The 12,166-nt window shown below is 41.5% G+C and overlaps 1 pseudogene; it reads right to left on the bottom strand.

The window, feature by feature from the left end:
- Positions 1 to 603: 603 nt before the first annotated feature.
- On the bottom strand, positions 604 to 722 carry LOC118607407 (annotated as a pseudogene).
- Positions 723 to 12,166: the final 11,444 nt, after the last annotated feature.

Genomic DNA, 12,166 nt, shown 5'->3' with positions numbered 1-12,166 from the left:
TTACCGTGATAGGGAAAAACTCAGAAGCGGAAGGCAATAATTTTAAAAGTCTTGAGCACAGGGTTATGCTGACTATACAGTTCAATACGTTAATTGACAATAAATCCTGCTTGCCTCTAAAAGGCACTTGACTAGTCATTTTCAAGATGGTCATGATTTTTTATGATGCGGAACTTTTAATTTACAGGGATGATAAAAATAGATTTACTTTCAGCCACTTGTATTTGATTTAATTACCTAATCAACTATAAATCATCTACTATTGAAAAAGTAATTTAACATAGATGATATTTGGCTGTCATATTTTTGGGTTTCTGCAAGCGAGAGTTTGGTGAGCGGAGAGGAAAGAGACTATGGCGGAGTGAAACTCCCACACCTGTCTGAAAGAACTCGGCAGAGTTGAAATTAGATGGTTTGGTTCCACCTTCAAAAACAGTCAACCGTTTTCCCTATTTTCCCTATTTATTTCTTTTTTAATTTTTTTAAATTTTTTAATTTTTATTTTTTAGGTGAGGCAACCCTTGGTTGACCTCACAGATTGCAAGGACCTTGTCAGCTTACAACTCTTATTATTTAATTTAATTTTATTTATTTTATTTTTTATGCCTACAGCACCTGGTCTTCCTAGGTGGTCTCCCATCCAAGTACTAACCAGGCCCGACCCTGCTTAGCTTCCGAGATCAGGCAGGATTGGGCTCGTTTAGGGGAGCATGGCCATAAACCCTATTTATTTCTTAACCGGATATACCTTGCAAGGGGTGTAATGCTGTTATAGTGGGAAAATTTGAGACTTCCATTATTTTTTAGCATTTTCCCAGCTCTTATATGCTATCATATTGCCCCCAGTGAGAAGTTTGGTGTGAATCTACAATGATAGTTAAGATCTACTGTGGAAAATAGAGATTCAGCTCAGCAGGACCTGCTAGATTAATTGCCTGATTGATAGATGATGCTTATGTATGATTAAAGAAGAAAGGCATTGTTTCCTGGAATGACTGGAGGTTCTGAAGCCCAGTATCAGAACACCTGCTAGAACATCTCTCTCCTGGTTTGGCCAGACAACCCAGAAACTTCCCTTTTCTGTTTGGTTCTCCCAGAAATCAAAGTCTGCAGCCCTTTTGTGACAATATGCTAATTACTCACCACTTTTCCTAAAAGGCAAATCTCATCTCGTCACTTGCCTGTTCCAGATTCTTTGATGGCTTCCCATCATGCTCGAGATAGTCTAAACTTGTAGGTAAAGCATCTCCTTAACACTTCAGACTCTTTGTCAATACTCCCTCATACTATATGTTCCGAACTTTCTGCAAAATTATGATTTATTGGCTGGCTAACTGGATGGATGGATGGATGGATGGATGGATGGATGGATGGATGGATGGATGGATGGATAGATGGATACAAGGATAAATGTATGGAAGAGTGGGCAGATAGACCGATGAATAGATTAATTAATGAATTTTCTTTCTCATTCCTAGAGGTATTTAGCCCTAATCCCTAAAATATCTTCCCTTGCTCTAACACATTCCTCTCCATTCTGTGTCTCAGAAATGTCGGTGTGTCTGAATCGTATTTATTCACCGGGTCCTGAGATGAATTTAACCTTACTCACAGATCTACCCTGCCATCTTGGTTTAGCCTCTGGGGACCCCTGAAGTCCTGGTGGTGGGCACAATTTTCCCCGAATCATGTAACAATTATTTCTCTCTGACAACTGGGCACAAGATTCTTAGCTTTTTGCTATTCCCAAACATCTATTTTCTTTGGTGTCAACCCTTAACACCTCTTAACTAAAGATGGCCACAGTTCTTGGCTCAAATGGAAGGCCCAGCTGAGTGATCCTTTCTGAGCTGAGTCAGTCAATAGATTTTCAACTTCTAACGTGAGAATTCTCCCCAGGTTTGGTGACGATCTCCAAAGTCAACTGCTCCCAAACCTCATATCAGTTTTGCAATAATACAAATGCCTTATAGAAAAAAAAGTCAATATTTTCAAAGCTATTCAAAGCTATATAATGGGTAAAATGGGTTCATTATTTAATTCCATTTGCATGGATACATGGAATTTATTCTTTTATCTGGTTAAGCTCTATATATTATAATAAGCAAAGGTGTGAAACTTATCTGACTATATATGCATGTTTATATCTATTATTGAAAAGAAGATATAATAGCCAGTTACATTTCAATACAAACATATATTATCCTAAACAAAGTTATTTTCATTTCTATATGCCCCATCCCAGTCCAAGAGCACAGACCCAGATTTTCACAGAATTTCATTAATATTTCCCAGGTCATTTTATGTTCATTTCAGAGTTGATTGAAACATTTTCCACAGTCTTCATAATGATAATTTTTAATATCTGGGAAATATCCTATGATGTTGATAGAATTTCGTTTAGTTCTTCGTTCCCCTATGGATGGACATTTTTATTATCTCTATGTTTTTGTTGCCATTGTTATCGTTGGAGCTAATGCAGCAAAGACTAATAAGAGATGTTGAATATAGAAAGTCTGATTAAAATTTCTCATCAATTTTTTCCTTCTCCAAAGAGTATCTGATTATCTCAGAGCTCATTATGGCCTTAATTTCTATTTTCATTTTCTTTTTTCACAGTTTTCACACCTATTGGTTGCTTCTTAATATTTTGTAATCTCCCCTTTCTCTAGCTTTAACCTTAAGAAACATATTAAATGCTGTTTTCACAGTAACACACATTTGGAGTCAAGCCAACCTGAATTTAAATGCTCCATCTACCACTTAATAGCTGTGAGGACTCGGGGAGGTGATTAAATATTTTTAGCCTTCGATGTTCTCATCTGCAAAATGAGAACAATATCTACATTAGAGTTTTATTATAGAGCAAACTTCAAGAAACTTTTGTTATTACTCTTCAAATTTTTGTTATCATTTTTGTTTGACTAGGTTTAAGAGGTTGAACTCAGGAAGAGTAAGATAAGGTCTGAATATTATACTGGAGATTTTTTGGTTTGGTTCGGTTTGGTTTATTTGTCTGCTTGTTTTCTTCCTACTTTTTATTTAAATAACCAGACAGAGCACCGTGCTGGCAATAGACCAGTTATAGGGTGTCTATACCTAATGAACCATAGTGATCTTTCTCTGAGATTTCTTCCCACATTATTACATAATATTCATAGAAAATAAAGTTTAGAATAAATGGCAGCAGTTTGCTCCCAAGGAATGGATATTTCACATTTTTCATAACCATGGTGATTCAAAGAGATGGTTTTGAAGTTTTTACTATTGTAAATCACATCGTGGTCAGTAACTTTTAGTATAAAATATTTTCTTTACAACAGTATTATCTCCTTAGGATGAATTCCTGCATTTAGAAACACTGTGCAGATGATATCAACACTTTAAACTTGATTTTTTTAAAAATTGTTATGTTTCCCTAAGATATTGTACTAATTTTTTTATACCTGCTCGGCCCTCTTAGGTTCAGTGATATGATAGAGGGAAGACAGTAGAAAAGCCTCAAAGAAACCAACTCAGCCTGTTCAATAATATAAGATTCATGTTCAGGGAGATGCCATATATATTTCTTTCTACATTCTGTTGTTTCAGACTATGTTGGTATATGAAATAACCAAATAAACATTGTGTTCATAGTAAAAAGTACTGTAAATTATACAACATATAAGGGAAGACGTCAATTAACCTGGAAAGCGATGTTATGGCGGGGGAAATGAAGAGGACATTTACTTTACTAAAAACGCCATAGATTGGGCTAGAAGACAATTAATCTTGATCAGGTTCAGTAAAATGTCATCTATCTCAAAAACATCAGCCATCGTTGATGGCTTTAAATGACACACTGTTTAAATTCTTTAGTTCATGAAAATGTTTGCTAGTGGGTGCTAAGAAACAGTGGCTTAGATGCAGTTCCATAGTATAGCGGTTAGCACGTCTGCTTTACACACGGAAGGTCCTGGGTTCATGCCCTGGTGGAGCCACAGTCCGTGGTCTGTGGCCATGCCACCCTGAACAAGCCTGATGTCTGATCTCGGAAGCTAAGCAGGTTCGGGCCTGGTTAGTACTTGGATAGAAGACCACCTAGGAAGACCAAGTGCTGTAGGCATAAACAACAACAATAATAATAATAATAATAATAATAAAACAATGGCTTTCCTCTACTCTTAGTAATGAATCTTTCTAGAGTACATGTTCAGGTACGCAACTGTCTAGACTCAGCCCTACCCTCAACTCTCTCTCTCTCTCTCTCTCCCCCTCCCTCCCTCATCTCTCCTAACCAGGCAGATCACTCCTCATTTCTATCCCATCAAATGTTCACCTTTGCTAATGAGCTGTTAATGAGTTTTGGCATCGTCGGAGGCACAAGTGCAAACAGGGCTGTTGGATCACGGGATGGTCTGGCGTACTGTAATTGCAAATCTGGGATCTTCAAATCCAGCCCCTGAGCTGTTTCCTATTTTTCCCAATAGGTTGCTGGAGCATAGAGTGTTTAGAAATACAGCTCTGTTTTAAACCCACTTTGTCTGACTGCATCCTGTCCTTTTGGAATTGATAGCATGTTGACTCAGAGTCATAACGGTAACTTCCTCATGAGCATCTGATGTTGTGAAATTAACAAAGACGAGAACTTGCCGACAGTCGAAACCAAGAAATGAATTATAAAAATGTACTTCAGTCACAATACCAGAGAGAATCCGGTTATGAATTAGTAACAGATGGGAAAGTACTATCCGCTTCCAGTTTTACATAAATGTCTGTAATGCTAGTTCTGATCATAAGTTTTTATCTCTTCCAAACCTTCATTATGGTTCTAGCAAGATTCACCATTAAAAAATAATAATAATAAAAAGCTTGAGGCGGGTAGGTGCTATTTCTCTCTCTCTTTCTTCCCTCTCAGTTAAGTAAAAAAAGTAAATAATAATTCAGGTGAAAGATATACATATCACTTGATTGCTTACTTTTTGTATTGCAGTACAAATGATTATACATTCCCCGAAACCATCAGTCAAGGGTTGTTTTTTATTTTTTTTTAGATTAGCATCTATGCCATGAAAGGGAATTGTTACTTTATAGAGTCGCTATCCCATTTCTTATCCATACTAACTCCTATTTTCCCACAACCTTAGAAAGTAAACATCTTTAGCATTTGCAGCAAACTCTAGAGGTAAAAACTGTCTCTATTAACACTGTGCCTTGATACTTGTATCAGGCACAAATACAAGCCTTCTCCAATTTTCCTCGATAGCTTCCTTCTTCTGGAAAGTACCATTCGCCTTCTGGACCACTCCAATGCCACCTTTGCTGGTGCCCTTGCCAAACTCCCTGAGCTGGCTGGGGTCAAAGTTCAAGACCTGGGGCTGGAGGACCCCTATTCCCAATATGCTGTATCCTGACCACCCTAAGTCACCCCTCTACTTCTGGTCTCGGATGGAACGCCACACCATGGGGTATAGAAGCCAGCCTCCTGAGGGATAGTCAAGGACAGGTGTTATAACCTTGAAGGGTGGAAGGTCAGTTTCATAAAGAGAAACTTGACCAAAGAGAAGTAGGTATAGAAGGACCTGGGCAAGTAAATTTCTCCTTCTTTCTCCATTATGGAGTCTCTCCCTAGGTCTAGTTCCTTCTCGTGGAGGAATTCGTAGTTCCGTTATGGCGTCTCCTTTGGAGACAGTCCCTTCCATGAGCCACCATGCCTGCTGAGCAGATCCGATACGTCTCTTCGTAGCTTGGTATGAAGCGGTGGCCAGCGCCGAAATGCAGTGCATGGCATCTCTTCGTATCTCTCGTCTACTTTCGCTGCCCTGAGCTTTCGACTCTCAGATGAAGCATCAGCACTTAACTCTTGCCTCAAGCTCTGCTTTCTTGACGGGCCACCATCTACCTTGAACAGCGTAATTACTGATACTGCCCCCTTTCACTCTGCAAAATTATAGGGTCACCTTCTCTCTAGAAGAGAAAACTTTAGGGAAAATGGAAAGGAGTGTAGTCGGTCAAATAGTGACCTCAAAGGTCTATGTCCAAGGCCTAACCTCTGGTATCTGTGAATGTGACCTTATTAGGAAATAGGGTCTTCTCAGATGAAATTAAGTTAAGGACCTTGAGATAAATTAATCCTAGATTTAGAGTGGCCCCTCAATCCGATGATGAGTCTTCTCATGGGAAACAGAGACACACAGAGGGAAGGGCCATGTGAAGACAAAGCCGGAGGCCAGAGTGATGCATCTCCAAGACAAGGAGCCCCAAGAATCGCTGGCAGCCCCCAGAAGGCGGGATAAAGGCATGAAACAGATTCTTCCTCAGAGCTTGCGGAAAGAACCAACCCTGACAACACTTGGGTTTGGGACATCTGGCCTCCGGAACTAAAGTAGAACAAACTTCTGTTGTTTTACGTCTCCCAGTCTGTGGTTCCTCATTGCAGCAGCCCTAGAAAGGTAATACGGAGAGGACGAAAGATTTAGTTAGCTTTTTTTTTTTTTTCCTGAGGGGAGAAGGACTGGGCTTGACTTGACTCAGATTTCCCCTTAGATTTGGAAAAATATCCACGACTAAACATCCCTCAGACCTCTTTTCAGATATGCATTTCTTCTCCTAAGCAACATGGGTTCATTCACAGACCAAGCAAGAAGGCGAAGACTCTTTGGTCTGCAACTTGGTGCATACACCCCCTGTTGTTGCCCAGCCATGCTCACTCTCCTTTAGCCTGAACGTCCACATCGCTGAGGCTTTCTCACTGTCCTCTGCAGTGGGGCAGACCTGTGCGCTCCAAATGAAAGGCGTTCTCCACCCTGGGGAACTCCTACTCATCCTTCAAGAACGAGCTCAGTTGTCACCTCTTCTATGATGTCCTCCTGGTTTTCCCAGCCACTGCAAGTCATCCTCTGCTCTGTGCTCATAAAGTAACAAATGCATTCTCTTTGAGAGGACCAGTCACCCTTTACTGAAATCATCAACGTAATTTTCCACTAAACTAGCGTGCATTTTAGTGTTCGAGGTGAGTGTGTGTGATCAGAAACCCACACATACCCGCATAAGATAAACGGTGGATCTTGTTTGCAAGGCGGGATTCTTGAAACCATGTCTGAGAACAGTTCCAAGTTCAGAAATTATGTGCCTCTCGTATCTTTTTCCTCCAAACTAAGCTGCTTATTCCCCGTAGCCAATCTTACTTCCTAAATGCAACATTTTATTTGTGAAAGTGCCTCTAAAACGGAGGTGGGGTGGGTAGGGACAGACAGTGGCATTATTTTAGAGAGACTTTCTAAAGAACCATAACAAGTCTATTTGAATCTTTTATTTGGCATTAACAAGATATTTTATCATAAGTGAGCAGGGAGTTTCTGGTTCACTAGTCTTTATTGCTTTCTTGAATGCATTTCAACTTTTTCCATAGTTCAAGTCCATATAATCCCCAATCCTTTCTTTCCTGCAAATTTTAACAGCTCTACTATGTTCCTTCATAACACTTCCTGTTAATGTCTCTCAGAAGTCACTGTCAGGGTTGTCATCTTGAATATGGATATGCTTTGGACTCACAGTGAATTTTTCCTTTTAAGTAAAATAGTAAGAACTTGAGGACTTTGGCTTGTTTTTACCCTTAGCCAAAAATCCTGTTCCAGAGTATTTTTCCCTATGATCCCAAGTGACCGAGGGAGCCCCGATCTGCAGCAATGGGGTGTGTTTTGGGTGTATGTTCAGATGAGTCCTCATCCCCGATCCTGGAGTAACTAAGCAAATATTCTTGACGTCCCTTTTGAATTCCCACAGAAGGATGCAGAAAATGTCCACTGCAATTTCCTGTCTCGTCTTCTTGCCTCTTTCTCATCTCCCTTTCTTCTACCTGTTTCTCTCAGGTGCCACGTTTCTTCCCTGGCCTCATCCCCTGTCAGGCATTCTTTGCTTCAACCACAAAGAACGTTTTTGAACCCGTCTCTGTATATTTGTATAGCCTTTCCATTTTGAACAGAATGACTTTTCTCCCCTCCCGCACTAGGCAAACTCTCCCTTCAGCATTCAGAAACCTGCCTTCGCCGTGAAGCCTGACATCTGCTCACAGCACTTTCTTTTATCTGTCCTGGGATCATCTATTGAGATGTGAGGCTGTTGGTTGTTCCCTTTGCTCTAGAAAGCTCCAACACATGAGCCACACCATTTTCTTCTCCATCACAAGACTTTCTAGTTTGAAATATGTCTCCGACCCTGCGTGGGGGTGGAGTCAGGGAGGTAGGCATCCTTGGTGTTCTGCCGTGAACACTTTCGTAAACAATCTTCCATCTTTTTGAGCAGAGCAACAGCTCGTAGAAGTTGGCCAACAAGACCTCATGCAAGGGAGTGCAGAAGTGGGCAGGGATTGTCCTAATCACGGGACCATCTCAGTGGGCTTTGCAATGAAGCCAAGCCTGGTTTGGGGACGTCAGAGTAGAGATAAAACAGTATCGGAAGTTGGGCTGCTACGAAAAGATGAAATACCGCCATTTGCGACAACATGGATGGATCTTGAGATTATCACGCTAAGCAAAATAAGTCAGACAGAAAAAATTGAGAACCATATGATTTCACTCATAGGTGGGATATAAAACTGAAAACAACAGATGAAAAAGACAGACAAACAAAAAACTCATAGACACAGCAGTTTACTGGTTGCCAGAGGGAAAGGGGGAGGGGAGAGGGAGGAAAGGGTAACGGGGGTCAAATATATGGTGACGGAAGAAGATTTGACTTTGGGTGGTGAACGCACAATGCAATATACAGATGACACTTGAAACCTATGTCATTTTATTAACCAATGACACCCCAATTTAATTTTTAAAAAAAGAGGTTGAGCTGACTTTAAGTTGGAATATCAAATGGGGGAGGATGGGAAATAGAACTGAATATGAGAGAGATGGGCAGGCCCAGATCCATCTGCAGTTTTTAAGATCTGGGTCAAAAATCTACGTCCGTTCAGTGATATAGTCTCTCCAGACCTGCAAAGCGATGGGTCAGAAAATCACCATTTTCTGAGCACTTAATCTGTATCCAGCACAGTGTTAGGTAATTTGACCACATTATTCCATTGAGTCAGCAAGTGACATTGTAAAGGATGTATCATTATTTCCCCCCATTTCTCAGAGGAGGACACCAAGACATTACATTAGAGCATCAAAATCGAAGTTCCATATCAGTGTGTCTAATGTAAGATGTTCTTCCTAGCCTACCAGACCATCGCTTCTGTTGAAGCCAGGCCTCTAAGCTTCTGGTCTGGCCATACCTGGTCTCACATGGGTGCCGCCCCAATGCAATCGGCCTCTACTTATGGGAGAAAGAACCCAGGACAAGCAAAACCCATCTCACTTTGGTGTCTCCTAATGGAGTTCTATAAGGCTTAGTTCACTCTTGACCACTAACGAGAGTCCCTCATTACCGAGGCAGGCGGTGGAGGAGTTAGAGACTTAACTGTTGACCTGAGAGTTTTCTAAGCCTTTCTGCCTCCCTCAGCCATTTGCTTCTCCCCATGATTGGCAGGAAAGCCCCGTTGACACTCACAGGCAAAAGCTTTCTACCTTCCTCGTGAGGCTCAATCTTTGGCTAACCTTGTTGAGCCTCATTATTTGTCTCTTTTATAACCCCCACTGGAACTGAAGACTCCTTCTAAGAATCAGCCTAGTCAAAGGGTTCCAGAGGGGGCCATTGGAATTTTACGGAAACTCTTCCATCTGCCGAATAACCTTGAAAACAGTTTAGTTATTGACTTTCTGACTCATCGCTCCACCTCCCCAGCTACCTGGGGTGGGAGTTACGTTCCCTGACGGCAACTATCTCCTGAGGGTCTGGCGCCATTGTTGACATAAAGCATTGATTTAATGGTGGAAGAAATTGATTTGGAGTTTCTGATTGACTTTATAATTTCATTGTCGTTAAAATATGTCCAAGTTGGGAGTGCATGCCAACACTACCCGTTATGTGCCTGCCCCCTCCTCCCTTCCACGCACACACATAGATGACACCCATGGTTGTCCCCTTTCAGAGTTTGAGTCATAGGCACATGGTTCCAAGGTTCAACTCTTAAATCTCTCATCGCCCATTAAGCTCCTGTTGATTACTCTGAATCACTATGGTTTAAGGGCACTCTACTTTAAAAATCGACTGATAAAATTATAGCTTTAAAGAATTTTTCACAAGTTGTGTTATTCCATAGGTGAAACTAGAGGGAAATTGTAAGCCTTCACCCTCTTAGGGAGTCTGGAACCTGTGAGTGTGAGAATACTTGGCCATAAGCCCACCATTTCCAATCAGATGTGTCAGAGTCACAAGAGGTTTGAGTTTATAGGGAGTGATTGCAAGCAACCAAAGGAGTAATTAATGTAAGCAAGACAAGAAACATCCAGGAAGATCGTGCTGGCAAGGAACAGCAATGTGAACAGAAGTTAGTATCCAAAATGTGGCAAAATTTCCATAATAACGATGCTTTACATAAGTTTTACTTGCATCCTTGCAACGTCTCCATGAATGGCCACCTTCTATCCACTCTTCAGATGCCGAAATTGACTCTCATACCGTTCTAGATGTCTTTGATTTTTTTAGCTCCTGAGGGAGAAGCTTGACTTTTTACTTTCTGGATGCGGTGAGGCTGGCTTGAATTCAGCTAGGGTTCAAGTTTGTTGAGGCTAATTGGAGCGATTCTGCTCTCAAGACTGTCTGGTGATACCGATCTTAATCTGGGGAGCACCAAGAGTTCAAAAAAAATAAGCCCTGGAACCAACAGGTCTGGATTTGAATCCTGACTCATCCTTTCTCAACATGACTTTCCTAGTCTAGAAAATGAGAAGTAACTTTAGCTTCTGGAGTTTTATAGGGAATTAAAGGCACTAATATTGGAAAATATTTGCTCAATAAATATTGGACTCACCTCACAGCTTAGTGTCAAATGTCCCTTGCCTCTCGTGTAGCAAACTGTCTTATCCATCACCCTTTGAACTCCCACAGACGTTCATTCCCCCTATCTTATAGAACACGGCAATCTCCCCCTTGCGTTATGCATAGAACTAGACCTAGTGCTAGGCATATAGTAGAAAGTTATCACTGAATGTCTTAGTCCAGGTTCTCTAGCACCAATGTTGACATAAAGCATCTATTTGCTGATGGAAGAAATGGATTTGGAGTTTCTGATCGACTTTATTATTTCATTCAATATGTCCAAGTTTGAGTGTATGCCCCTGACACTACCTGTTACGCGCCTGCCTCTCTCCTCTCTTAAACACACACACATAGATGGCATCCATATCTGTTCTCTTTTAGCGTTCAAGTCATAGACACACGGAACCCATGGGAGATATGTACACAGAGAGAGAGAGACGAAGAGAGGTTTATTTATAAGGAGTTTGGCTCACAGGACCGTAGACACTGATGCATGTCAAGATCTGCAGGGTGAGTTAGCAGGCTGGAGGCCCGGAAGAGCCAAAGTTTCCATTTGAGCCTAAATCTAGAAAAGACCAATGTCCCAGCTAAAATACCCAGGTAGGAGGAGTTCCCCCTTACGAGAGGGTCAGCCTTTTGGTTCTTATTCACTCCTTCAACTGATTGGATGAGGCCCACCAATATTAGGGAGAGCAATCTGCTTTGCTCAGTCGCATTTAAATGTTAATCTCACCTAAAAACACCCTCACAAGAACACTCAGAATAATCATTGAGCAACTATTTAGGAATCGCATGGTCCAAGTCAAGTTGGCACATAAAATTAACCATCACACTGAATAAAGTGAGTTTCTGCAAACTGCCCCCGTCAACTCCTATTCTAAAAACGGGCCTCTCTCTCTCTCTCCCAGTTGTGTGTTTCCCAGGCCATATTTATTGCTCCTGGCTGTCTCCGGCAGCATTTCTTCGGCTGGTACCCAGCACCCGGGAGTTAAAGATTTTATTAGCACATCGGAGTTATTCACACAGAGTATCAGGAGCCCCCGGTTCTCGCTGGTTCCCAACCAACCTTGCTGCTACTCCTGCTGCAGCCTCTTCCTCTGCCTGCTCCTCAGCCTGGGCGTCTGATCTCGGCTCCTTTTTCTTTCCCTCTTTTCTAAGGAGCATCCAGACCCCACACGTTTGCTGCTTAGTGTTTTCCGCAAAGCTAATCAGGCTTTTAAAGGCGCAGCTCAGTCCAAGCATAGACATCTCAACAGTCTGAGGACCTCGTCGC

Source organism: Rousettus aegyptiacus, unplaced genomic scaffold (genome assembly GCF_014176215.1).
Source record: "Rousettus aegyptiacus isolate mRouAeg1 unplaced genomic scaffold, mRouAeg1.p scaffold_m13_p_8, whole genome shotgun sequence".
In the NCBI taxonomy this organism is placed as follows: domain Eukaryota; kingdom Metazoa; phylum Chordata; class Mammalia; order Chiroptera; family Pteropodidae; genus Rousettus; species Rousettus aegyptiacus.
This window is presented reverse-complemented; position numbering and strand designations above follow the sequence as displayed.